Raw genomic sequence first — 26314 nt, forward strand, 5'->3', positions numbered from 1 at the left:
GGATTCAAGTATCTGTTGCAAATAGCCACATGTTCACGAGTTCAGTACTTGTTTTTCCCTGCACGAGGAAACAGGATTTACTTAAGTGATGAAAGACAAGAACAGCCAGAGAAAACAGTCACAAAACAAAGCAGGAAGGAAGGAAGAAAGGAAGGAAGAAAGGAAGGAAGAAGGGCTGCAAGCACGCATAGATTTGATTGTGTTCCTCCCATGACTCAATGCCTTTTCTTCTAGCAAGACTTCTACAAGCTGTCCTAAAACAGGCAGTAACCTGAATCTTTTTTTGACTTAGCCTGCTTCAACAACCTAATTACTTCTCCCACTCAAAAACACTCAGAACAGTCTTTTGTTATTTATTTTTCTTATCTCTGCTTATTTAGAGACTGGGCCTGCTTACACTACCACTAATGGCTTCATGATAGGATAAACCCAATAAAATGGGGACAAAGATTGAAACATTTACCTTGTAATTTCAGGCACAACTGAGCTACATAATACTAATGATTATTTCAGTTCTCATTTCATTATCTTTGTAGGTTTCTGTAGCAGTTGTTTCAGTTGGAATTGTCTAAGCAAATAAAATCACCTGAAAAAACAATCACCAAATGAAGGAGAAATACCTTCATTTGTTATCTTCTAAAGTATCAATCTGTTGCTACTCTCTCTTCATCTTTTACACATGCAAAAGGCAAAAAAAATGAAGCTCCAACAAGACATGCATGCCTGCTCTCTTACAGTATTTTATCTGATTCAGTATGTTCTCAGCAGTTTTGAGAACTACAAAGTGTGATTTTCTATTTTATTGATGAACTGTTCAATTTTCTTCACATTGTATATCAAAAGTTTAAAGACACTGAACACTACATATCTATAATCAAAAGTTAATTTTTAAGTATAAGATCTTTTGAGCTATATATCTTCTTTTGGCCATACATACTCTAGAACAACACATACTGAACAAGTGTTTTGAACGGATAGTACCGGATCCACGCAAGGAGTCTTGCCATTGTCAGGTTACATATTAACCTGACATGTCCATGCAGGCTTCTTACAGAAGGCAATTAGTTCCTCATGGATTTTGAGCATACTGAATGTAATGTCATCCTAAAGGGACTGCACGTATCCAAGCAAAGACAGACTATTTAGCCCAGTGTTAAACATAGATAGGCAGATGGACAGAAAAACACACACCAGCCAAAGTTTCCTAGCTCTGAGCAGGCAGTAGCACAAGGCTCCCCCTCACCAGAAGGTGGTCAGGGAGATCCTGCCTGGTGCTTTCTCCCCTGTGGCACATGCTGCCTTGACCTTCACATGTAAAACTAATCCCCCTATTACCCATATCTTCAAACAATCCTAGAACAACCTGTCAGAACATAACCCAGTAACACAGTAAACAGTGTTTCTGAACTAATATCACAGCACAGAAGGAAACTGCCTAAAAACATTCTCCTCTTCCTGATACTGCCACAGTGAATGCCCTATAAGCTGCAGCATTCACATGATTTGCTTCAGATGCCATCGTATGCTCATGGGAGACTGAGGGCAAGGGGCACACTTTGACTCTTCACATGCCAAGATGAAGAAAATCAATTTCAATGCCCAAGGGAAGAAATTACTGCTAGAGAAGGTCACTCACCACTGCAAGCTGCTCCATTATCATGTAATCTTGGAAGGCATCCTACAAAAATTAGGTAAGTGTTGAGTCTGAGCTACTAAGTTATAATAAATAACCTGGGGTAATGTAAAAGGTACGTATAGGAACTAAACTTTAAAGCAGGTAAAATTTGCTTATACATATTTGTTCTAATAAAGAGTTTAGGGTAAGATGCTGTTTGATACTTAATGACAATAATTTGTACACTGCACATATGAAAAAATTGTTCATACTATGCAAAGAAAATTCATGTCAAGTTGGGATTGCTGCTAAAAGGAGAGTGGTGCAATTCTCTGGTGAAAAGAAGTCTAATAATCACTCTCGATATTCCAGGAATAAACCTTTTTTCAGAAATCAACATGTTAATTCAAAGGAAGCCTTACTTACACTATGCGCATAAAATTTTTAGTGGCCAAGGCTGAAGCTCAGCTAAAGAAATGCACAGTCTACCCCAAACACAATCATGTGTAAATAGCTTCACAAGCAGAAAAACTGGCAAATAAACAACTGTAAGAACAGTTTAAAAAAAAAGTTTACCATTTCAAACACACTACTTAACCAGCACATACTCAAAGGAGCAAAGGACAGCACACTCCAGAATAGACATAGCCACTACACCACAGAAAAGCTAAATATTTAAAATAAATACCAACATAGAAGTGCTAGTAGACAGCTGACTAACCTGGATTTACAGAACTTAATTCCATATAAAAATCAGGATCCAATGTTGAAAACAAAATAGCCAAGTGAGCCTAATTAGCGCCTAAAATGCTAACTCATCCATATACAATGAAATGCTCAATATTGATAAATATTTCAACTATATTATTCATTTCTTAGTATTTTATGCTTTTTATTTTATTTCTTTAGGCTCCTGTGACTTGATAATGTCATTCTAGAAAAAAAAAATCATTCATTTTCAGTCACGTTTTTAAAAGTCAGTTACTATGACCATAGCAGAATAGAAAACAAGGCTCCATATTCACCTTAACATACAAGGAAACAAAAAAAGAAATAAGTTTTAAGGCCTTACTCGAGAGGTACAAATGCTTGGTAAAACTGAATAAGTTAAATGAAAATTAGAATTTTAAGTAAAACAAGTCAAAATGAACAATTATTTTGTGATTATGCTGTACAAAATAAGGACAAAAGAAAAAGAAACCGAAGTGGGGACCTTGTTAAATTATTTTTGCTGAAATACTTGCATGATATTTGTAATACTCATGCAGATGCTAGCCGTTTTTGAAAAGGTTTCTTATTACTACTTTTTCATTTTTCCTGACACCACAGGATAAGTACACAGAAACTGAGTCACAATGCCATGCTCAAGGATGACGTAAGAGTGGAAGGGAAAGTACATCAGGTGCTCTCTCAACCCTTAGGAACAGGGCTAGAGAACAGCCAGGTAAAATGCCTGGAAAGAGTTAGCAAGATCCAGGAATGGGAACAAGTCACTGGGGAATACTGGATTCAGTCTTGGAAGCAGCTGGAGAAACACAGGGAAGACAGCAGGAGATAAAGCTGCATTAGGAGATTTACCAGTCTGACTAGAAAGCAAAATACACCTTTGATTAAAACCTCTACTTTGAGTTTCACTGTGTGTAATTTAATTATGGCAACACTCTGCATGATGAATGCTTTGTGAGCACTAATAAAGGACAAACTCTACTGAAAAAAAAGAAAAAGTCTGAAGACTGACAAGTTGACAGAGTAGAGTAGCCCTGAAGCTTGTATGCTATAGATGGGAGAAACAATCACAGTTTTAAGTCTAATGAAGTCTAAATTAACCCCACCTGCTCTCCCTTTGAAATATCTAATAACATTTAATCATTATTCAAGGAGATGGCAAAACAAAGTCCCTTTTCTAAGAGGGAAAAAGAAACTACAGGTGTCAGCAATATTTTTAAACAAAAACACAAATGATAAAGAAACTTATAAAATTAACCCAAAACCCAGTGAAGTCTGTTTCAGCAGTTTGCCATCACACAAAAATATTTCATGTAAATGAAATACAACACTGAGTTATGAGCCAGTTTCCAAGAATATCAGTCTGAATTTTAAGATGGTGTCAACAGTATCGCAGGTATGAAGATGTTATGGATTTAATTTACACGCATCCCTATTCTCATGCAAGCAAATACACTTTTTGTTTCCATATAGGGTATGAGATGGAAAACATTTAAATTCTGTCCCCACCAACGTAACTGGTATTGGAACAGGTTTGAAAACAAATGAAGTTAAAACAAAACATAGTACTTATATAGACTTCTTGATAGTCAAAAAAAATCATATTTTTTAAAATATAAAAACATGTCAGTTTTGTGTTTTTTGGGTTTTTTGTTTGTTAGTTTCTAATAGATATTTATGGTACCAAGGAAAAGGAATTTCTAATGACATCTCCTTTGGACATTGTGTTATACAAAGCATAATACCAAGTTCAGTCAAGACTGACATAAAATTGGTAACACTACATTATTTTGCTTTTTCCTATTTAATTTTTTAGTCACTGAATGTGTGTAGTATGTCTTCTCATGGGAAATTAACTTTTTTTTCTCCTAGTTGCTACCACCAAATGGTTTGCACAAGACATCGGAGAAGAATTTGTGTATTATGCAGCCAACATCTTTGCAGCTCTACATTTTTCCACTCCACATTACATTAAATCAGTGTCCCTATAGTCCAGTGAGTGTCAGATCACAATAGGAAAACACAATACCTGACACTAATAGAAGATTTTGCCAATAGCTGTTCATAGTCAGCTATGATTTTTGTATTCCACCCCAGATGAAAATGGAAGCAAACCAGAGTTCACCTTGCTTCTGCATTGTAACTTTCCACCGGTACAGTAACATTATCTACTCCAGTTATAAAGAGAAAAGGAAAAAAAAAAAGCTCCAAAGCCCATTCAAAGGCATGCCATTTTTGACTATTCAAAGTTTCTTGTAAGTTTGACTGAGCCAAACCCAAGACTGAAGTCAATAGAACAAAATCCCTTCAAGAAGGCTGTATTAACATTGCCAAAATGCTTAACCTGTTATTGAGACATTTGTTTTTTCAGCATTGTCAGCTAAAACTTGAAGTCACATCCATTTTAACTTTCCCTATTTTAAGCATTAAGTAAAATATATGACACTAGTTTAATGTGAAGCAATAATACTTGGTATTTTTAAAAAGTTCTAAAAAGTTTTTTTTTTTTTTTAATTTTTAAATGCAACTTGAACTGATCTATTGATTGCATTAGTTACAACGTTGCTATATTAGCTATGTGTATACATTAAAATTGCAAACCAGTCATCTAAAGCTTGTGACATGTAATGCCCCTTTAATGCAGTCAAGCCCAATTCAAGTGACTTTAGATCCACAAACCCCCTAGAGGCTGACGGCATTCCTCAGTAAGAACTCAGGGCTGACAACAGCAAAGCCGAACTTTACACTTACCTCTGTTACATGCAAACAGAGTATTTATTCCAGCAGTCACCAAAGGTTTTCACTGCATCTCTGGCAAACCCAAAGCAAAAGCTATTATCTGAAAAATATTATCTGCTAGTCTCATGTATAAAAAGCAGTGATTAAGTATCACTTTTGATACAAAGTATAGGGTAGTCAGTCATAAATCTTGGGATGGCAATGTGCTATACTTCCTTTTAATGCTTAGATGTACATTGTTCCACTGAGGCAGTATGCCTCTATACTCACTCAGAACTCTATTTAAAGCGCTAATACTAATGATATCAAAAAAAAAAAAAGTTTTACCTTTATAACAACAAAGGGAAGCTGTTCTTTACATCACTATGTACTGCTCAAAGCTAGCTGCGCAGCCAGGAAAAGAAACATAAGTCCTGACTTGTAAATAGCTACTGAACAATATTCACAGAGTTTACAGAACAGCTCAGACTACAGTGAACATATACTTTTGGACATCAGAAAATTAAACCTATATGCAAGCACTGTGAAATGGACCACTAGAACAATTTCCATCCATGCCTGTAAAAGCAAACCACATGTTCCTTTTCCTTTCCAAGTTAAAACAGTGTTGATTTTTTCCTTAAATATATTCATGTGAACAAGATATTTCATCTCACAGATTTTACCCCAGTTCTGTCTATGCACATTTTAAATAAATTAAGATGAAATAAATCTATTTTATTGTATTAGTTTGTGCCACCTCTATGAAATAATGCTCATCTTTGTATTTTGTAAGGGATGTTGACATGACTGAAAATGGTGCATGAAGTATAATCTTTGAGGATTGCACTGCTAGAAAAATAAATCTAAGCCTACGTTTCAAGCCCAGAATGGCACAATTTTGATTGAAATGCCTCTGAAACATCCATTCCAATACAGCTATGCTGTAAAATTCATACAATTGATCACCAGTGTAGCTGTAACAAAACTAGTGACTAGTAGCTTTGTTTTCTAAACATCTGTTCATCTCTCGCAAACATAAAACATTCCCATGAAATAAATTACATGCAATCCTTCAGTTTCGTAAAGGAGAACTGCAAATTCACAGTAGGAAAAAACATGTTATAAAGGAGTGCCAGTCAGATCACAAAGAAACAAAAACCAAGGAATTTTAATGTTTATTAACTGGAAAAGAATAATAATAATAAAAAAACGCATCCCATGAAGGAGTTTTATTCATCACAGGTCTTAAACAAATAAGCTTAAGGTATAGCATCTTCTAACAAGATGTTTCTCCTTTTGTTTCTCACCCACATTCCAAGATCCAGGAATGGATCCCAAACTGATTAAGTCCTTCTAGCAGGACAAAGAAACAAGACTGAGATATACTAAACCAATAGGTTTTCTCATCCTATATGAGAAATATATTCAAACTTGATTTCTGACCAGTTCTGCATGAGGTCACACACTGATTAATTTTTAGAATGAAAACACCTGTGAAAAACGCTCATAAAACAGGAGGTTTGGGGGTTGGTTTCTTTTTTAATTCATTCAACTTCTCAACAGCAAGTATCCTGATGAAGGCATTAAAAATGCAAGAGTATTCCTGTCTGGCTAACCATATAGGTAAAGTCAGTTATCCAAATCTCTCATACCACACCACTCTGGATTCACCATATTTTGGATTTCAGGAAGAAAGCAATGTTTATTTGTACCAAATGCTATTCACTATTTCAGAATGCAGGTACACCAAACCACAAGGGAAATGGCAGAATCACTAAGAGCATATTACTCAATTATGAGGACTCTACCACTTCAAATGCAGTGGTCAATGAAGTCATTTTCTCTGCTTAATGTACACTTCCACATAGCTCATTTAGATATATTCAGCCAATGCTTCTATGGTTTTCAAGTAAGGGTATATGGCTGATTAAGTGACAGGTATATCAACACCCTTATTACTCAGTGAACTCCATAGGCCATCTCACCTTTAAATATCTAGATTCTTTGTTAAGAACTTGTTTGCTTAGAAGCTTGATCATTTTAAAGGATTCTGTCTTTTTGACAAGAACATAATTCATGAAAAAGGTGGACATCTTCACCTCATCACAGAACAGCTCTCCTCTGTTTTTACTGAATAAAGTCCAAAATCTGATGAAACAGTATCCTTTGCCAATGAGTATTTCCACATAATGGGTACATCCAGAGATAGAAATTTAGTTAAAAATAAAAATGCACTTTTATGTCTTTAATCCGCACATCCAGGTCTATAGGAATAGATTTGGCATGCAATACAATACAGTGAAATCAACTTTAGAATTTAATAAGTGCCAGGACACTCAGTGCCAGAGTTAAAGCTACTTTATGAATAAATAAATTTAAAAAAAGAGAGAAAAAGAAGAAATATGTAGACTGATACCTCCAAAGTCACCGCAGTAAAGATAAGCACTTAAAGCTGGTTTTTCTCTGAGAATTTCCCTCAAGCTAACACTCAGCAGCTGGCAGTATTTTGAATCCTAAAGCCTAAATCCTCTCTTTCTGTTAAGGATACGGTACTCATCATATACTTCCCCAAAGTTAGGAAACATAACAGCCTATTTTCCCAAGTGTTTTCTGTGACATAAAGGATCAGAGTGTCAGATTTATTCGAAGCACTGACTGCCAGTCAGTTCCTTATTGCAGTCACTGTTGTTGATACATAACAGCATATATCTGCTAGTTTGGGTTTTGTTTTTCAAATACATTTATTTATTGGTTTTGACACCAACTGTTCCAATTCAAGCTGTACAGTTCAAGTTGGCACCCTGTTTGAAGTCAGAAAATTGTCAGTTTTACCATTAACTTCAAGCTCCTTATCCCATTTTGTCCTCTAGAGTGGTTACACAGAGAATTATCAAATATTGACTGTAAGGAAGGACAATATTTTTTTCTCGGTAGCACCTAATTCACTAAGACAAAAATACATTTTGATAGTCAATAGCACACTTACTTAAAAGTGTCTACACCTAAATTGTACCACATGTCTCAAGATAACAACTCAAAAAGGCAATAAAACATAGATTCATAGGTCAGTTGCACACTTTTCAAAAACTTTCACCATGAACACATTGCTTAGTGTTTATCACGTATGCTGGGAACCAGATGTCATCTGCAGTGACTGTATTTACTTCTTTACATTTATATAGCAAATTTGAACTCTTATTACATTACAGCCTTGCAAAGTACATTATCATATTTCATTATCTAGCACATTGGCAAACGTGTCTTATGAACAATGCTGCATTACTATAATTAGTTCTGAATATCTGGTATAAAATTGTAACATTATAAAATAATGTAAAATTAACTGTACAGATAAATGTCTGCTACAAAGGACTGGAGCTTAACACTCACATTTTCATTCTAAAGTTTGTCATTGAGAACTTAATATGGTTCTACAAAAAGGTGTACTTCCTTTGTCTCACTAAACTTTATTAACCAGATAGGCAAAAAAAAAAAAGGAGTAGCGGGAATAGTAACCCACTGACACAGCCATGTTCCAACAAACTTTTACATTTGAACAACGAATTCTAACACTTATGGTTTTGGGAACTACCGAATGACTGTGGTGTAGATATTTCATTTGTCATTAGTTAGCATTAAATATTTGCTTTCATTCAGCTTCTTTTCAGATTTTAAAAGTTACACATACAATGGCAAAAGTGCTATAGTTATATTGGCCTAATATTAAATGCTTAGAGTTTTGCAATATATTTGCAAAACTTTGATTGCAAGATAGAAATGTAGATTATCATAATCTAATATTATATAGACAAAGTACATTCAAAAGGAAATGGAACAAAGACATAAAACGAGAAGTTACTGAAGAAAAAGATTTTGCTACACAAGATTCAATTCCAAGGTTGCAATTCAGTTTACAGAAAGTTTCCATCACCTCCTTTGGAAGATCAAATCTAGTCCTTCAGGTCTGGCTCTCACAAAACTCTTAATCATCCTAATCCTTCTAACTCATGACTGTCAACTCTCCTCAATATTTCTTCTCATTGACTTCAGCAGTAGCCAGATCAGATCTTTTCATTATCTTTCCTCCCACCACCCAGGGTTATCATTACTTACAACACCAACAGCATTTTTCATAAAACCTCTTCAATGTTTTAAATTTATTTTTAACAAAATCAAAATCTATAGCCAATTATTATGTTCCTTGTATTTATTTCTAGAAAGTAAATAAATCTGTAGAAAATAGAGTAATACTACGTATTCCTAAAATCAAGAGTGGTAAGCCTCTGTTGGTCTGAGCGATATTCTGTATGTAGGCCACAGCATCACAGTTAAGAGTCATGTGTAAGATAGACTCACTAGAAAAGGGTAAGTATGACATGAACAGAAATAATGAGAGAAAGATAAAATTATATAAGTGAGATAGCAAAAAATATTCACAAGAAATATCTGTAAGGAATGAATTGTGAAATATTTCAAATCCACATTTTGTTTAAAAAAATTAAAGTGTTTAGTCTGGGATAATGAATTTCTTGAGAGAGACTATTTTATTAATAATGGATGTTCAGATGGAATCAGATACAGTAGGTGGAAATAACACAGAATCATGTCTTGTCAAATGTGTGATTAATTTTGCACTACAAGTATTGATTTGACAGAACATTTTTTTTTTTTTTTTTTACCTGTTCACAGCCATTTAAGCGTAATGGACTTCTTTATTATCCAAATGTTTTTCCTTTGTTTAAGCCTTTCATTTGAAAACACGTTGATGCATTTATAACTTGTTACTAATTCTCCGGATCTTTATATGTGCATTATGTTCTAAGTTTACTCCTCCTCTTTTCAAGTCTATTAGCGTCAATTAGGCTTGCAAAGATGTGCAAGTCTGACAGGCAAACTTGGGTAAAATGCTTGGGCTCATCAACCAAACAAAGATATAATGCTACAGCATTTGTTCCCAATAAGTGATTGCATTTAATAAACATTCCTCTGAATATTTTTTTTAAACATACTAGTGCATATTATTACTTTTATTAATGTCATAGTCATAAAACTACTATCCATTGTGATGTACACACCATTTAAGTATCATTAGTAGTTTGTATACGCTGGTGAGTTAAAGAAATGGTTGGACTTATTTAAACCACAGCGAATAAAGCTGTTTCAACACACAGCAGAATGAAGTCATTGCTCAATAAGCACCCACATTAGGCAGTTGGAAGTGGCTTGGCAGTATTTTGTGTTCAGACCATGTCCTTCAGTCATTGAAAAGAAATGGAATTTTCACCTCTGTTCCCACTGCTATTCCCAAATTAAAAGAAAAAAACTATGACAGTTTTTCATACTTTTAATAAAGCTATATAATATCTTACTCCACAAATAAACACATTAACTTCTGCAGTAAGATCATGATGGCACATATCTGTTATTTAATTTGGTTTTATCTACTCCCAGTAATCATCCTTTAGATGAACAATTTCCTTTGGCCTTTCAGAAGAACCAATCCCAGAAATGAAGAACAAGGATTTGCAAGTGTCAGAATCTGATACTAAATTTACAGACTGCCATGGATAATTGTTAAGTAGGTAAGTAATAACTAATAACTGTAGCTGCTAGGCATGTGAAAATACAGCAAAGTAGATAGAAATTCCAGCTGTAAAATATGGCCTTTGATAGATACACACAGTCTCTGAAATAACACTGATTTCTGAATAGAAAATGCAATCATCCTTTATGTGCAAGACTGTAAAGTGATTAGTTTTGAAACAACAAAAGCAGTAACAGGCCCTAATTTTTTTTTTCAGCCTCCTTTTCAAATACCTAATTTTTACAATTCACCTTTTTTTTCCTCTGCTCTGATAATAATGGGGAAAAAACCACACACATACAAAATTAAGATACACCACTGTAAGCATCTGCTGTTCCTATAGCTTCAAATTTAAAACACAAAAAAAAAACCACAGCATTACTTAGGGCAACTTAGAGTATACTTTGGTATACTCACTGTTCTTTCAAAAATAATATTTCACATCACTGTCACTTTTTTAACTGGACTAAACCCCCACTTTGTAAAGTTACAAATATTTGAAATAAAGAGATAAGAAATGTTAAATATTCAAAGGGCAGTTTTAGCAATGTGCCAGTCACAGGATGGCATTTTTTGCCCATACCTTCATTTTACAGTATTTTAATTTTCTAAGCTGGAATATACCTTCTCGTCACTTGCTCCTAAATAAAATTCAGAGATAAATGCAGAAGGAAAAGGGAAAGTGCCAAGTTCTAAATATTAGATGCAACAAAGCATTTTTCCAGTTTCATGAAGGAGACATTTTCAGCAAAAGTCACGTCAGTGGACACACTATGGCAAATTGGATTTTTAAGTACATGAGGATACAGGATTATAAATGCCATATATAGCACATCCAGCTATTCTTTACTGATATTAACATAGGAGGATTTCTCAATGTTGTTTGAGTTGACAAACAATTCACTGAATTGGATTTTATCCCTACCACAACCTAGACACCATCTATTGCCGTTCCTTTGCATTTCTCATTCAAATCTTAGTCTTATTTAAGCTGTAAATAAAAATGTTAATAGCAGCAGCAGCATGTTTATATTAATAGGCTACCATATCATTTTTCAGTAACTGAAGTTTGTCCTGAAGTTCTGGAAATAAATGTAAAACAGTTAAATATAGAGTGAGATTAGAGAGAGAGCACAGTTTACCACTTTATTAAAATTGTGATTGTTCACATAAAGACTCAACCAGGTCACACATTAATAATTATCACTGACAATCTTTAACATCAGACTAAACCCACAAGTGAAGCAATATTACATCTCTCTCTCTCATTTATCTTTACTGCTTATGGCCCCTCTGTGGTCAGCATGCTGTGAGCATCGTGGACATTTAATTATGAACACATCATAAATGTGGCTGACAAGGCAGAAGCTGGGTTCAGATGCTCCTGGGATGAAGGAAACATCATTGAAACCACTTAGACTTGCAGTACTTTCATTCTGTTACAATAAACAGCGTTCTGAGTTACCATATACACATCGAATATAAAGCTCCCTCCCTTTCTTCATTACAGTTTTTCATTTCATCAAATGCTACAGTATGCCTGGGTGAAAATATGAGAACGCATTGTTCATGACCCTTTAAAAATAAACCATTTACCTTTCACAATTCAAATTATAATGGTGTAGAATCAGTGCAATAAGGGCCAGATGCTGATTTTTTCTACCTGTGTCTGTAGATTATTGGGAAAATGAACAGAAATGCAACACCTCGGTAACAACACTACAAAGCATTTTGGCTGTGCCAGGTAAGAGAACAGATGCCTCAGATTGTTCAGGCAAAGGAAAGAAAGTGCTCAACAGCACCTATCATTTTTACTATGAGTACCAACATATATTACTCCTCTCTATGCATTCCTGGGTATCAGTAAGATGGAGACAAACCTGGCTTTATGTCTCTTATAGCAACGACCATAATTGCAATACATTATCATAGATCTTAGTCGACAACAGCAGCAGCAACACAGGAAGTTGCCAAGACCAGCAGCTCCCAGATACTATATATCTGAAATAAAATTCTGCTGCAATATGAATATTTTGTCTTGAAAACACACACAGCAAGCAAGACAGAGGCATGCAGGTTAGGTATAAACTAAACAGAGGGGAAAATCTGATAAATCCATTAAGCTACTGCACTGCCACGCTAGAATAAGACAAGTTCAAGACTGGAATGAGAACAACGCTCTTTTAAAAAAAATGGTTATTTACATTATATTCTGACTCAAAATAATTTCATATCTCACAGAAGCTGCTTTCTACTCTCTTCTCTACAACAGCTTTAGTTTTGGATTTTGTCTTCCATGTCAATGAAAATCCCTATAGTAAATAGCAGCACCTTAATCGTACTAAGATTCTGTAAATTTCATTTTTATAAAAAGCACTGAATCCTCATCATTTAAAAGCATTACTAACAAGAATACTATTTTAATGAAGCAGCCTATATTGTCTACAAAGCTGTCAAAAATGACACAACGATGTTACTTCCAAGGTGACTTTTTGGTGGAATAATATTTATAACGTTAAGAATTAACATTTGAGCAGAGAATAAATCTTGCAAGCTAACTTGATGCTTAAACACCTAGGTAAGAATAAACGTGCATGCAAAGAACTAACCAGTGTCACGTTTCAAAGCAACTGTCCTCTGTAGTGCTGAGGTACATGTTTTTATACCTCCCCAACAGACTACAAATAGAAAAGACAAAGCATATAATAAAGCCAAGCACAATGAAAGAGCTCTGAAGAGAGAGCTGAAAAGTAGCTATCATGTTGGCAGATAAATTCTACACGCAATTATTCATTCCTAGCCTCTTGACATGTAGATTAATGAGTTTGATAACCCAGGCTTCTAAGAAGTAGATTCAACTCTGTTTCACTAGCTTTCTTCTCCTCTTCTAACTACAAACAACACTTTGGTCTATTGAGGAAAAAAAAAAAAAAGACACGATACATTTGCACTGGTCATCAACATTTTTGCAATTGAAGTCCTATGTCAAAAATATGATATCTGCTGTGGGACACGGCTCGTTGCTGGCCCTGTCAAGAATTCACAGGGGCTCATGTGATCACTGGAGGGAGGAGTTCTTGCTTCAGCAGTGTGTGCTTCCATGCCAAGTTCAAAGTCATATAGTAGCCAAGGGAAAAAAAAAAAAAAGGAAAAAAACACTCATAGTTATAATGACCCTGTACTCACTGCAATGTGTTGTGTACATAAAATTTTCTATTTCTTCCCTGAGGCCAAATGACCTTTTGTCGACACTTTGGTTAATGTTCACTGATCAAAGTGGATTTTAAAGCAAGTGCTGTATCAGATTCCAGCCATGGTGACTTTGCAGGGGTTGTATCTGCCTTAAACCAGCACACACAGTGATGCACACCCAGAGTGGGAAGAAGGGGAGAGGAAAAAAAAAAAGTTAATGATTTACAGATTGTTCTTTGTTGAGGCAAGCCTCACACAGTAGAAATGCTTCATTCTTGATTGGTAAGCAGCTTTGAGTCCTTTTTTCATCCCAAATGTTATAAGTTCAAATTGTTTCAAGTGCTAACAGACTTATACAGCTGCTTAGGATTTATCAGGAGGTTTAGGAAACAGGGACTGGGTGGGGAAAACAGACTGCTTGCTTGAAGTTCCCCCTTTTTGTGGCTACCCACAGGCCACAAAGTAGTCTTTGGCTCTTAAAAAAGGAATGTTGTGGTTTGTCCTGCTGCAAAACTATTAAGAGATTACTTAGATAATAATTTTAGAATTCTGTTTAGTGTAATTATAACTTTTTTTTTCTTATCTGCAAATGAAAAAATAAAATTACAGTGGGTACTCAATGCATGTTAACCAGCTCATCTTGAGGGGATGAAGAAGTTACAACCACATCAAAATTGAAGTCTGGCTATATCAGACTAGTTATGTACTGGTTGGTTGGGTTGTGGTGGCTTGGGTTTTGTTTGTTTTAATTGCCTTCCTGTAGGATGGGATACCTGGCACTCATGGGGTGAATGAGGTGCTCGAGTAATATCTTACATTCTATCTGCAAGCTTTATGATCCTGCAGCACTACGTGCACCCCTCACAGATCCTAACTGTAAATCTACTGCATGAGAGGTTATTTACAGATATAAATTACTGTTATACACAATTCTCTTTGTAATCAAATATATCTTCATTTTAGTGTTCACTTTAGAAAGGGCTTATTCCTTTGATGCTCTTAAAGCCAATCCACTGAAAAAAAAATCTGGAGATAAAGTATTATTCTTCAAAGTAAATCATGGGGAGGGAAGTTTTTCCAAGTGATCTTAGAAACAGCTCATGCTGCTGCTTCCAAATATCAGTCCTCAGAAATATTTACTCAAAGTGACCCTGATATGTATCTAATATATTAAGTAATTGTCACATGGACATAACCTTCCCACTACAACAACCAAGGATCTGTGCGCATCCAGCGTATCTAATCTCCAAGTAATCCAGAACATCTACTCCCCAGGAATCTAATCTTCAGACATACTGTAAATTGAGGGGAAAGGAACTACACAGGATAAACTATGAGGCTGTTTATGAAGATGATTTTTCACTGCCTTTTTTTTTTTTTTTCCCTTCCAGCACCCCCCCAAACCACAAATATAAGCATTTTAAGATTTATCCCAATAATTCACTTAAATTCTGAATTTGGGAGGAGGGCTGGGGATTTATATAGAATTTATACGTCAAAGATCTGCCCTGTTCCTTTCATTTGCTAGTCATACTAAACTATACATCTCTTTCAAGCTAAATGATATGCATTATTCCTGTGGCACCTTCTCCTCTAACACTGCTCCAAGTATCTTCACCAGTGTACTACAAATATGGATATACAGTGCACAGAGGTACAATCACCATTGTATAAACTGGTTATTCAACAGCATTAGATAAGGGCCACAAGCTATAGGTATTCCAGACAAAGGAAGATACGCAGAACAAACGTTATTATTACTGGAATATAAACAGCACCAAAATTCCCCAAACCAACATAAACAGCCTGTGCAAAATAGCAATTCACACCATATTTACGTCTGTAGTCTTCAGACTACCAACAAGTGTACACCGTTTAGAAGACTGTTTTAGTGAACTATAAATCACTAGAAATCATTAAGAATTTCAGTGAAGATTAGAGAAAACAATGGCATTGGTGTAGATATATACAACTTTGTTAAATGAGAGTTAAACTGTAGTGTGGAACAGCTTCAGGGTTTTATTGGGATTCACAGCCACTGTGACTGATTTCTGCTCAAAAATGTTGGGCATCTTTTATCCTGATGTTGTGAAAGTAATTGGAATGGTTCGGTGCCAGTGAAACAGATGTAGAAAACTCATAAGACTGGTGTTGGGCGTGACTGGCCCCATATTCAAGGGCATACAAGAAGCTCAAAGTCTGCAGAAAAAGGTAACTTACAAATTCTCCAGGTCCAAATGTGAGCTAGCTCAAGAATCACTAGCACTTTCATAAATCAGCAGTGAGGTTACTACACACATCTTTTAATTTGGTCAAAGAAAAGAGAGGATATTAGCCTCACCTTAAGAGCTTAGTTCTTTGTCTGTGAAGTAGAGATTGTGCTTTTATTTCAACAACATCTGGGGACCCAGTAAATCCTCTTTGTGTAGTTGCTGTTACATTAATAGACACTGGGAACTGAACAACAGAAATTATTTTTTTGCAGCCAAATTGATATGCAGGTGCACATCTGAGCACATTTATCTCTAATTATCTGTTCTTGGGCACAAAACAAGCAGTTAGAGCAGAAAATATTCAGGTATTTTATTCTTGCTCTGAAATTTGTTTAATGCTTGCAAAAATAAAGATCAGTTGTCAGAGAAAGAACAGAGTCTCAAGCCCACTAAATACAGACCTCAACGTGACTTGTCCATTTGAATTTTAAAACTTTCTCTTTAGGCAAGACAGGAAAGGAACAAAAGGAGCATAAACACGATTTCAAACTACTTCACCAGAGCCACTCAACTTTTTTCTTGGGTAGGGGTAGACATGCACATTTCCTACCCCCTTTCTATGTATAAAATGCAATATCTTGGATACGTGCATGTGGTAACAGAGGGTACGTGACAATTGTTTTAATGGCAAATATTGCCTACATTTTGAAATACCTCGGTATACTGAAGCTATAAATTTCACCATCCAGAAGTTCTATCACCAACACTGCAGTAGATAACATAAGCTGTATATGGTTTAAGATGTGCATCTCTGCAGATGAGATAACTGCGTATTATTACAGAAGATTCTTTTCTTTTTTTTTGTCCGAGAAAGACTTGTTTTATAGCTTTTATTAAAAAATTCACCTTTTCCTACCTTACAGTACGCTGAGTACCAGGGACTGCTAGTATAGGGATATTTCACTATATTAATTTCAATGGTGTGCATGTTATGTCTAAATTACTTATCGCCATAGAGCACAGAGATCCTTGAGCTAGCCCTAACAAAGGGCACAGAGTAAATTAGCTCCTACAGACCTCTGTGGTATTTCTTATATACCTCTGCTAGATTTCTTCCAGAATCTGAGAAATCTCTCTACTTCTCTGCAAAATGCAGCACAGATATATCCCAGTATAACAGGCCAATAGCAGAAGAAAAATCCTGATTCTGTAACATATTCCAACATGCTAATCACTGTAACATGCTGCCTCTTATGAAGTCCTTTAAATGAAAGATATTATAGCAGTATAACATTCTTGCTTTCTTTCCTTATTTAAAAAATAAAGAATCTTATACAGACACAAATAAGTGCTTCTTTTCACAGCAGTCTCACACAAAGCAAACAAGGCTCTGAGAGAACCCACTTCCTAAGCAACAGATTGAGTGCCTGAGTACTTTCAGAACAGGATGGACTCGTGCAACATATTTGCATACAGCAAGAGAGATCTCAGGAGTCTGCCCATACAAGAGGCACACAGTAGAAAAGGTTACTGAAAATTAACGCCAAGAGTCTAACAAAGTTTATGTAAAAAAAACACCCAAACTTGAATCATCATCCCTTACTACTGCAGTCTACCCAGTTAAAATGAAATGTTTTAAGTACAGCTTTGAAAAACTGTATCAGTCCAGAAGAAATAACATATTTTACTTAAAGTACCAAGCCTGATGGTTCAGGAGCAGACGCGCGCTCTCTCCCCATCCCAGCCCTCCGCACACCCCACACCAGATTCCCAGGATTAACAGGAGACTGGCTTGAGGGTTTCACCAGTAACTGCTGCAAAGCGAGTTCTGATTGGTTGATTCAGAAATTGGGATTCTGGGCAGTGTTTTATAAAAGGATAATGTATCTTTAAGCCTAGGTGCCCTTCAGGGAAATGTATTGGATAAATGTCTTCTGAAAAGCCTGTAAATATTCCATCGCCTCACTGTCATTACTACCATGAAATGATAATGAAGCATGAAAGAAATATAATTCCATATTCAGATGACAGCATTAGCCTTCATAAGCAAACTGAAATATTTATTAGTGAAATGTTCGGTATCTATGCATGTAATCTAAAAAAAGGACAAAAATGTTTTATAATAAAAAAGAGATTGAATGCAGAGGTAAAATCTGGTTGGCTGATTTTATTGCTTATTATTAAATCCAGGCAAAACAATTATTTTTTTCTTTTCATTAGTAAGGCACCCAAATTAAAACTATGCCCTCAGGCTACGAGGTTTACAGTAGTGATTAAAAACAAGAAATTGTGATGCATGGGGTTTTTGACAATGGCATAATCAAATTCATTCATATTGTTCAATCTTTCACTGACAAATATTTTTACAGTGGAATATACCAAACAAAGAAGCACATACAAGTACTATCAATACAGAGAAATTAGGGAGACTTGTTATTATTGCAGTACAGAGCAGACACAATGTTTCTATAATCTTGAATACAAACATTATAGTGTAGTTAATTAGGGTAATTATTGTCTAAATTGTGCTTAATTGTTTTATACTGAAAAGGATTTCTGAAAGAAACCTTTTGGATCTCTACAAGGCACAGAAGTGAACAGCGCAGTTTAAGTATTTAGACGTAATTTCATAAGTTTGATTGTATTTCCTATAAGTCAGGAAATATATCCTGAAGCAGGCTGGGACAGAGATAAAGACGAGCCACATGCCTTGACCTCTGTTTCACCTTATTGAAAAAGAGGCGTAAAATAATCATTTAGTACACTAGCATCAGAGAACATTCACACACTCTAAGCACATTCTTTAAAGGAATAAAAAGGTCTTTGAAGTGAATGAAAAATTAGAAATTCAAGTGACCATGATCAATTCTGAAACACTGCACAAAATTAATTACAGTTTTGCATCAGAAGCAAGAATGTAGATTTCAGACAGTCTATGTCATTTATCTCGTGCCGTACAATATACAAGGCGATTAAAAAGCCAAATCTGTTCCCACCCCCCAAGTCGAAGGCCTATCAGAGGCTGTGAAGTACAAATGATTAACTCCAAATTATTCAAGGGATTGTACAGACGCTTCAACTTGAATGAAATTTGCAGCAAGTCACAGGAGCTATGGAGGGACAGATTTGCTGCTCTTTATCAAAATCTAGTCTGACTATCGCTGACAGAATCCAGATAAATTGCACAGTAATCTGGAGGTGGCTGTGAAAAGCTTGCTCTGCAAAATCCAAATCTCTAATTTCTATCTGTTTTTAATTGCTGGACTTAAATTTGCATTTTTATACAATTGGCTTAAGGGATTTATTCAGTTCTTTAGGCTACTCTAATAAAATCAGGTACCATTTTGCATGGTATCTCAAAAACCTACTTACATTAAATAAGTACGCTGTATTACAAAAATATTTACTGTAGCAGAAAAAGATTCCTTTTTACGTCATGTTCAGAATTAGCTAAAGAATACATGTGTCAGGAAGCTCATTTTAAACTCCCCTAAGAAAACATAACTCAGAATGAACTGTGTAGCACAACAAAGAAAAATATGGGGGAAAAAAGCATTCATTCAACACAGGATAGGCTGGCTAAAAAAAGAAAAAAAGAACACGTATTTATATGAATACATACACACACTCCAAAGAGTATGCACACGTTTAAATACAAGTTAGAAGTTACCCCTCATACAATGTGCTGCTAACCAAGAGTCTTGAAAACAGCCATCCATGCAGCCCTCCCAAATTCTGGATGTTAAAACAAGATCTTCCATTCTTGTGATTCCCATGCCCTCAAGTCATTAATGGCAGTGCCAGCATCATAATCATTAACAAGTTAATGTCATCTCCTAGATTATAACTAACCTTGCCCCAACCATCAGCTGAGCATCAGAAACCAAGTTCAAGCACGATAAGTGTCTGAAAACTGGCATTCCAGCAGGATAAACAAGACAAAACTAAACTCCCTAAACTATTACACTTGTAATCCCTTTTTAATCTGCATTTAGCCATCCTGGAACTGACTAATGCAATAGATGAGGCGAGCTATTTCAAACACACATTTTAGCTTTCCACCCAGGCTTTGCCAAAACAGTTCCATTATTTAAAAGATACATTATGGCTGTCAAGAGCTATGCAAAGGCTGCAAGCATCTTTTACTTAATTTGAGTATCTATAATCAAAAATACACAAACTTCGGTGTAATTTAACATAATTCAATTTAAACAAGACCTTACATCCTTACAGATTAAGTTCAAGTAACATTTAAAAATCAAACACCACCTATTTTCACCTACCAGTTCCAACAAGGTACAGACCCCTTTCCTTCCAAATCTTTATGAAATAAACCAGCACCAAACAGCTCATCTACCACAACCACAAAGATGTTCTGACCACAATCATAAACAGGATTTGACTCTACATGCTATTATCAGGGCTTGGTAGGAACATCATCACATCTGGAACTTAGTTATGTTCCAGTCTGGAGTGTAGCTGCACCATCACTTGCCTAGTGGATAACATAGCTCCTACTCACACTTACAAAGAAAATCCAAGGAAGAAATCAAGTCAATGAACTGGGAAAAGAAGTCAGACATTAGAGAACATATGCTCTTATTAAATTCCTGATGTAACTACCCATCAAACATGTGGCAATTCTAACTCTACCGTGCAGATAAAGCTATAAAGATATGAGGAAAAAATTATCCAGACAGAATTTTTCCCCTCTTCAATTCAGTGATATTCCTCTGAGATATAAAAGCAGAAGGTGTTTCATCAGAAGGAAACCAAGCCCCCTCAACTGAACAGCCATTCTGCATAGACCACTGGAAACAGGGTGGAGAGCTGAAAGGATGCCACTTCCAAGGGTCAGTCAGTGTTCACAGCAGATTCCAAGTCAGAAAACAATTAGAGAATCCCATCTGAAATTGTTTTAAACAAACACCTATAAACAGTAAGGATAATCAGAAGTTCCACTGCAAGACCTAGAGGAACCTTATTTTGTTGCTCTTACTAACACCCTCTGCAAAACTGCATGAGGAGAGCAAAGCAGTTTCTTCCTAGCGGGCAACGCTGCTCCAGAAACAATGCACTGCAGGAGGGCGGGAGGGTGGGACTTGCAGCCTCCCAGACTATTGCTTTGCAAGAACAGCACTTCTACAGCTTCTGAACAACAGACACTTGTTGGAGGATCTAATGCTAGCTAACATACTGAAATAAAATTCCACCAAAAATGAGTAAGAAAGCCTCAGAAAACAATACACATTGCTGGAAACCACTGCTTAAACAACGAGTTTAGGAAGGGATGACAAAAGTCTGTTAAATGAACATGAAAGCAAAAGTCAGCCTGACACTCAGTGTACAGTCACTTCTTGTAGCTAGCAGAACAGAAAATAACTGTCCATAGCCTGTTCCAGCCCTACCGTGTCACACCCTTACAGTTCAGAAGCCTTCCTGCTCATTCTCACGATTACTGTTACGCACAAAGCTAAACTTTCCCACCTATCTGACATATTCTATATGAGATAGGAGAACAAATACATCCTAACAAGTTGCACAAGGGAAAACAAACGCTGACAGACTCTCTGCAACTTCAAACTGTTTACATCACATCCTTGTAAATTATTTCATTCTTATTTCCTCTAGCATCAGAACAGCCATGCATGTTGAATTTCTGAAAATACAGTAATCAAAACTCAGAATGCATCTTCTGTACTATTCAAGCTTCTTCCTGTCTTCTGACAATTCTGCTTACTTTTTTTTGGTACTATTCCCTCTTTTACCATGTTTTTATAAGGTAATTTATATAAATACTCTGTAAGATTACAGATAAAAATTCCATTTAACTGTTGAATGCATCTTATACGAGTTCCACAATGATAGATTATTTTCTAGCAACAAATTTCTTATTCACCTTTAAATGTTACAATGAAGCAAGACATCCAAGGTTTTAGAAAAAGTCTTCATAAAAATACATTTGTAGTTTTCCTTCTTTCTTTCATAGGTTTTGAATTTTACGTTTCTTTAAGAATTAATATCTGATTTCATTTCCTGCTCAAGGTAGTTATTTCAAAGTATCCCTCCCTTTTCATATTTCTCATATTTGATTCCTTTGAATGGCTATTCTGTCAAATATTAGAAGTAAAGAGATCTGTCTGGTGAAGCAGAATTCCCTAAAGCTGATTCCTGCCAATGTGAGTCAGTGTCCACGGTACTCTATACATTTTTGTCAGCTAAACAATGCTGCTATTATCTGTGTCATTTTTATAGGATTTAATTCAACTGCAGCGTCAAACTAGCATTCACATCTCACAATGGGCTCATTTTAAAATACACAAATAAATACTCCCCTTCAGCTATTGTTTGGCTTCTCTCCACTGTACGCATTCCACACACGGTGCATACCAACAGTCTTCCGAGCAGACTGCTCTAAGTGATCGACTTAAGTTGCATTGTGTTACGTCTCTATGTTCAGCAGAATTGGTCTAGCAACTGCAATGCACTTTTAGGCCCTGACTTGTGAAAAGACTTACCTTCACCAGGAAACAGGTAATAATAAGCCTATATTGGGATCATCTAACCCTCACAAGCAGACCCTCTGATTTCAACTACAATTATTTGTATGGAAAACAAATCAGCTGTACAATTAAAAATACATACTTTATTTTAAAAAATAGGAATTATTTCATGTACTAATTAGAAAACCTTAATTAAAAGCCTATAATAGCTTATATATTTTTAAAATAAAGTAATGGTCTACTTCTTTATTGAGGCAGAACCTTCCAATTTTAGAAAATATAAACATTTTAGGGTGCTGATATAAAAATTATTTTATGGCAATAATCAGAAAAGCTGAAGTAGAAAGGACTAACAAAGAGCTTTAAACAACACAGCATCAAAAATATTTAAGCTTGTCTGTACCAACATTGCAGTAACTGTTAATCCAGGTAGTAATTCTAGCAAAGGCAAAGGCTGCATTTAACCTTCTGACCTTAATTTGTTCCTTACAAGGACTGGGTGGTGACTTCCCATTGAATAAAAAGCCAGAGGTGCTGCACCATCCGGTAAGATGTCTCAATCATATTGTAAGTTATTCTGGCCATGTTTCATATTTAAGGATTCCTTCCCTGTCCATAGATATAGAGATCAGAAGACTGCTGTTAGCAAATCCTAACTCCACTATACATAAGGACCAAGCCATAATGCAAAGTATAAAACAAAACCAGTATTTTTCCTTAATTGTAAGTACTGTACTTACTAAACCTAGTTTAGCCACCAACATAAGATATTCTGTATTCTGAACTGCTTTTGCAGTGACCTCCAAGAGGGGAGATTTCACAGAAGCAATCCAATTCAACAGTGATGACAAATAGAAAAAAAAGCAAAACACACACACACACACAAAGAAAAAAAACAGTAAAGGCAACAACCAGAAGTTATAGCTCTATCTTTGAAAAGACAAACACTGCTTGTCAATGCCATCTAAGTACTCCATATCACACATGGACCCCACAGAAGCCTTGGATTGCAATCTGATTTGTGCCACTAACTGCATGTCTACACAGCGCAGTGCAGCTAGGAAGAGGTGCACATCACAAAGACTTACTGTGGGCACAGAAATATTGCTCCTGTGTTATTACAAAACTCCACCTATGCCAATTATTTCAGTCAAGATACAAGATAAACCTCAGGAACATGAGGTGGTGATACTAAAGCTTCCTGATACTCGAGGTGTCTTATTCAACAGTAGCAAGGGTATCTCTGTATTGCACTGCACATGGGTGCAGTGAGATAATAGTCAATAAATCAATTATTTTCACCAAGAAAGATACTACATTTGCCATAGTTTTTCAGTTACTTCAGTTATAGGTAGGCTGAGTTTCTGCTAACTGCACGCTTTCTCATGATAGTTTTTTCCCCAAGACATCTTAACATGACACTTCAGTGCAAATAAATTCCAAAGAATATTATAATTCATTTAAAAAGCAAATAGTTCCTGTCCCTTCCCCACTCTCTTGCCCTTTCTCTTCCTCTACCTCTCTCCTATGAAACCTCATTCATATAAAACAATCATTTTTAGATTGTAAAGGGCTGTTTATAACTATTATGCTTTACTGATGCAAAATTATCACACAATAACTTTCAGTTGCTTATCGAAAAATTTAAAAAAAATGTTGAAGAATAATGAGTCAACAAGATGCTTAGCAATCAGATTTAGAACCTGGCCTACCAGGTGTTTTTTTGTTTGTTTGTGGAAGAAAAAAAAAAAAAGAAAGAAAAAACAATTAACCAAAAGCTCTAGGAAATCTGTCCTCATTGCATAACTTAAAAAAGAATCTGAAAGCCCTTATTCTATAATTGGGAACTTCCTACAAGTTAAAGATATGTTATTCTAGAGCATATGAGGCAAAAATAACAAACCACAAATGTGGTCCTAATAGGCAAGAGGGACAAATCTTCTGAGGAACTTGAGATTAAAAGCATATGTTGTACAGAGTATCTGACACTTTCAGAAATTACTTATGCAGTACACAAAAATGGAATGCAGAGGTGTGCATCTCTGTGGTATAATACCAAGAATAGGAAAATGCTTTATAAAAATGAAAATGCAATTGTCTGACCAATAAAAGGTATTCCTGTATGTAATCCCAGTGATAGATTTTTAAAATCCTTACCATTGCTACAATATTATGTATTCATAGTTATTACCTTGTCCACTTCCAAATCCTGAAAGGTTAGATTGTTTAAAGATTTGTTAGCTATGAAATACTTAAAAAAGCAAAGTATTAAACTCAAAGCTAATTGAAAAATAGCTTTTTATCAGATTCTCCTTTGATATTATCTTGTAATGATCATACTTAAGGTATTCACAATACTTCAATAAATATTGAAATTAAAAATATAACATCTTTAGGGCTTTTTAGAGAATGTGGCTGATAACAGTTTATACAGTGTTGGTTTTTTTTAACCATTATTTTGTTATATTTCCCACAATGCTTCACAACAGAAGCAAACAAACTGAATGATTACCCCAAAGTGTGCTAGATGAACTGGAAAAAGTCTATTCAAACAAAGCTCATTAGTTTTGATACCTCCAGGGCTATGACAAATTAAGCGGCTGGTGAATATGCTTCCAGACAAAAGGATGATGCAAAATCTAGGGCTCGTGCTAGGCATTGTGTCAATAAATTCTACTGAAAAAGGTAAAAATTACAACTGAAGCTAAAATGGAATCCCTTTAAGAAACTTGTAGAAAACAGATCATCCTTTTTCTTAAATACATTTATGAATGATAGTGCTAGAAATAATAAAGGGATTGCCCATTGGCTACTCTGAATGTACACTCTGATGGGTCAGCCTTGGCCTCTGCAAAATTTTACTCTAGAACTAGTAAAAAGCATATGGGGGAATTCAGTCTTCTGAAATTCCTTTGCCGTGCTGAAGATGTAACATACCACAACCACCCTGCATTTGTACAACAACCTCTGCTGAACTTGCAGCAGCCATCATTACACTTATGATCAGACCTTTGGAACTCCGTAGCAAAGACACACAAATTATAAAATTAATTGGCAGATTTGGCCCTGCTCCTTAGGAACACGTCTAAACCATATAGACCGTCACAACCAGAAACCCGGTTGATCTGCTCAGAAAAGACAGAAAGAACAAATTCATTCTCTATCACAAGGTGACCATACTGTGTCATCGCTGAGCCATACTGCTGATCTGGCATTTATCTGCTCTTCTTGTTGCTGATGCTGTACATGCTCTGAGGTGAAATGAAGAATTTGAATGACAGCACTAAAACTAAAATTCCTCAAAAGCTCTATGGGCTTAATCTTGCTGCCTGTCAGCTTCCTTTGTGTTTAATGAGAGTAGGACTGGAGCTTTTCTAAATCATAACTGATTCCTAGCATTTGCTCTTTAGTCACCAAAATGCTTTCTGATGCAAACCTTGTTCTTCTCTTATTTTTGTTTGTTACTTCCCGTCATGATTACTGAGCTTTTATATGAATGGCGTGCTGTGAAACTCCGTAACCCTTATGTACTTAATTTTGTGGATCACATGACATACCTGCTCTTTTATGGCTGTACAGTATTTTTACCTAGATATCAAAGTTTTAGATGATTAACATGGCCTGCATCTGACCTGTGATAGAACCCATGTTTCTATATACTCCAGTCAGGGAGGCACTGCCTCAGAATGGTCCCTGCCTTAAAACTGCTACAGAATAAGAGCTGGAAGCTGGATTCACTTTCTTTTGTTCCACCAGGAAT

At 35.7% G+C, this 26314-nt stretch overlaps 1 protein-coding gene across 1 annotated transcript in view; it reads right to left on the reverse strand.

The window, feature by feature from the left end:
* LOC308176504 (uncharacterized protein) overlaps positions 1 to 26314 on the reverse strand; it is a 424460-nt gene that overhangs the window by 397010 nt on the left and 1136 nt on the right. The window lies entirely within an intron of this gene.

Source organism: Anser brachyrhynchus (genome assembly GCF_964034855.1).
Source record: "Anser brachyrhynchus genome assembly, chromosome: 12".
NCBI classification, from domain to species: Eukaryota; Metazoa; Chordata; class Aves; order Anseriformes; family Anatidae; genus Anser; species Anser brachyrhynchus.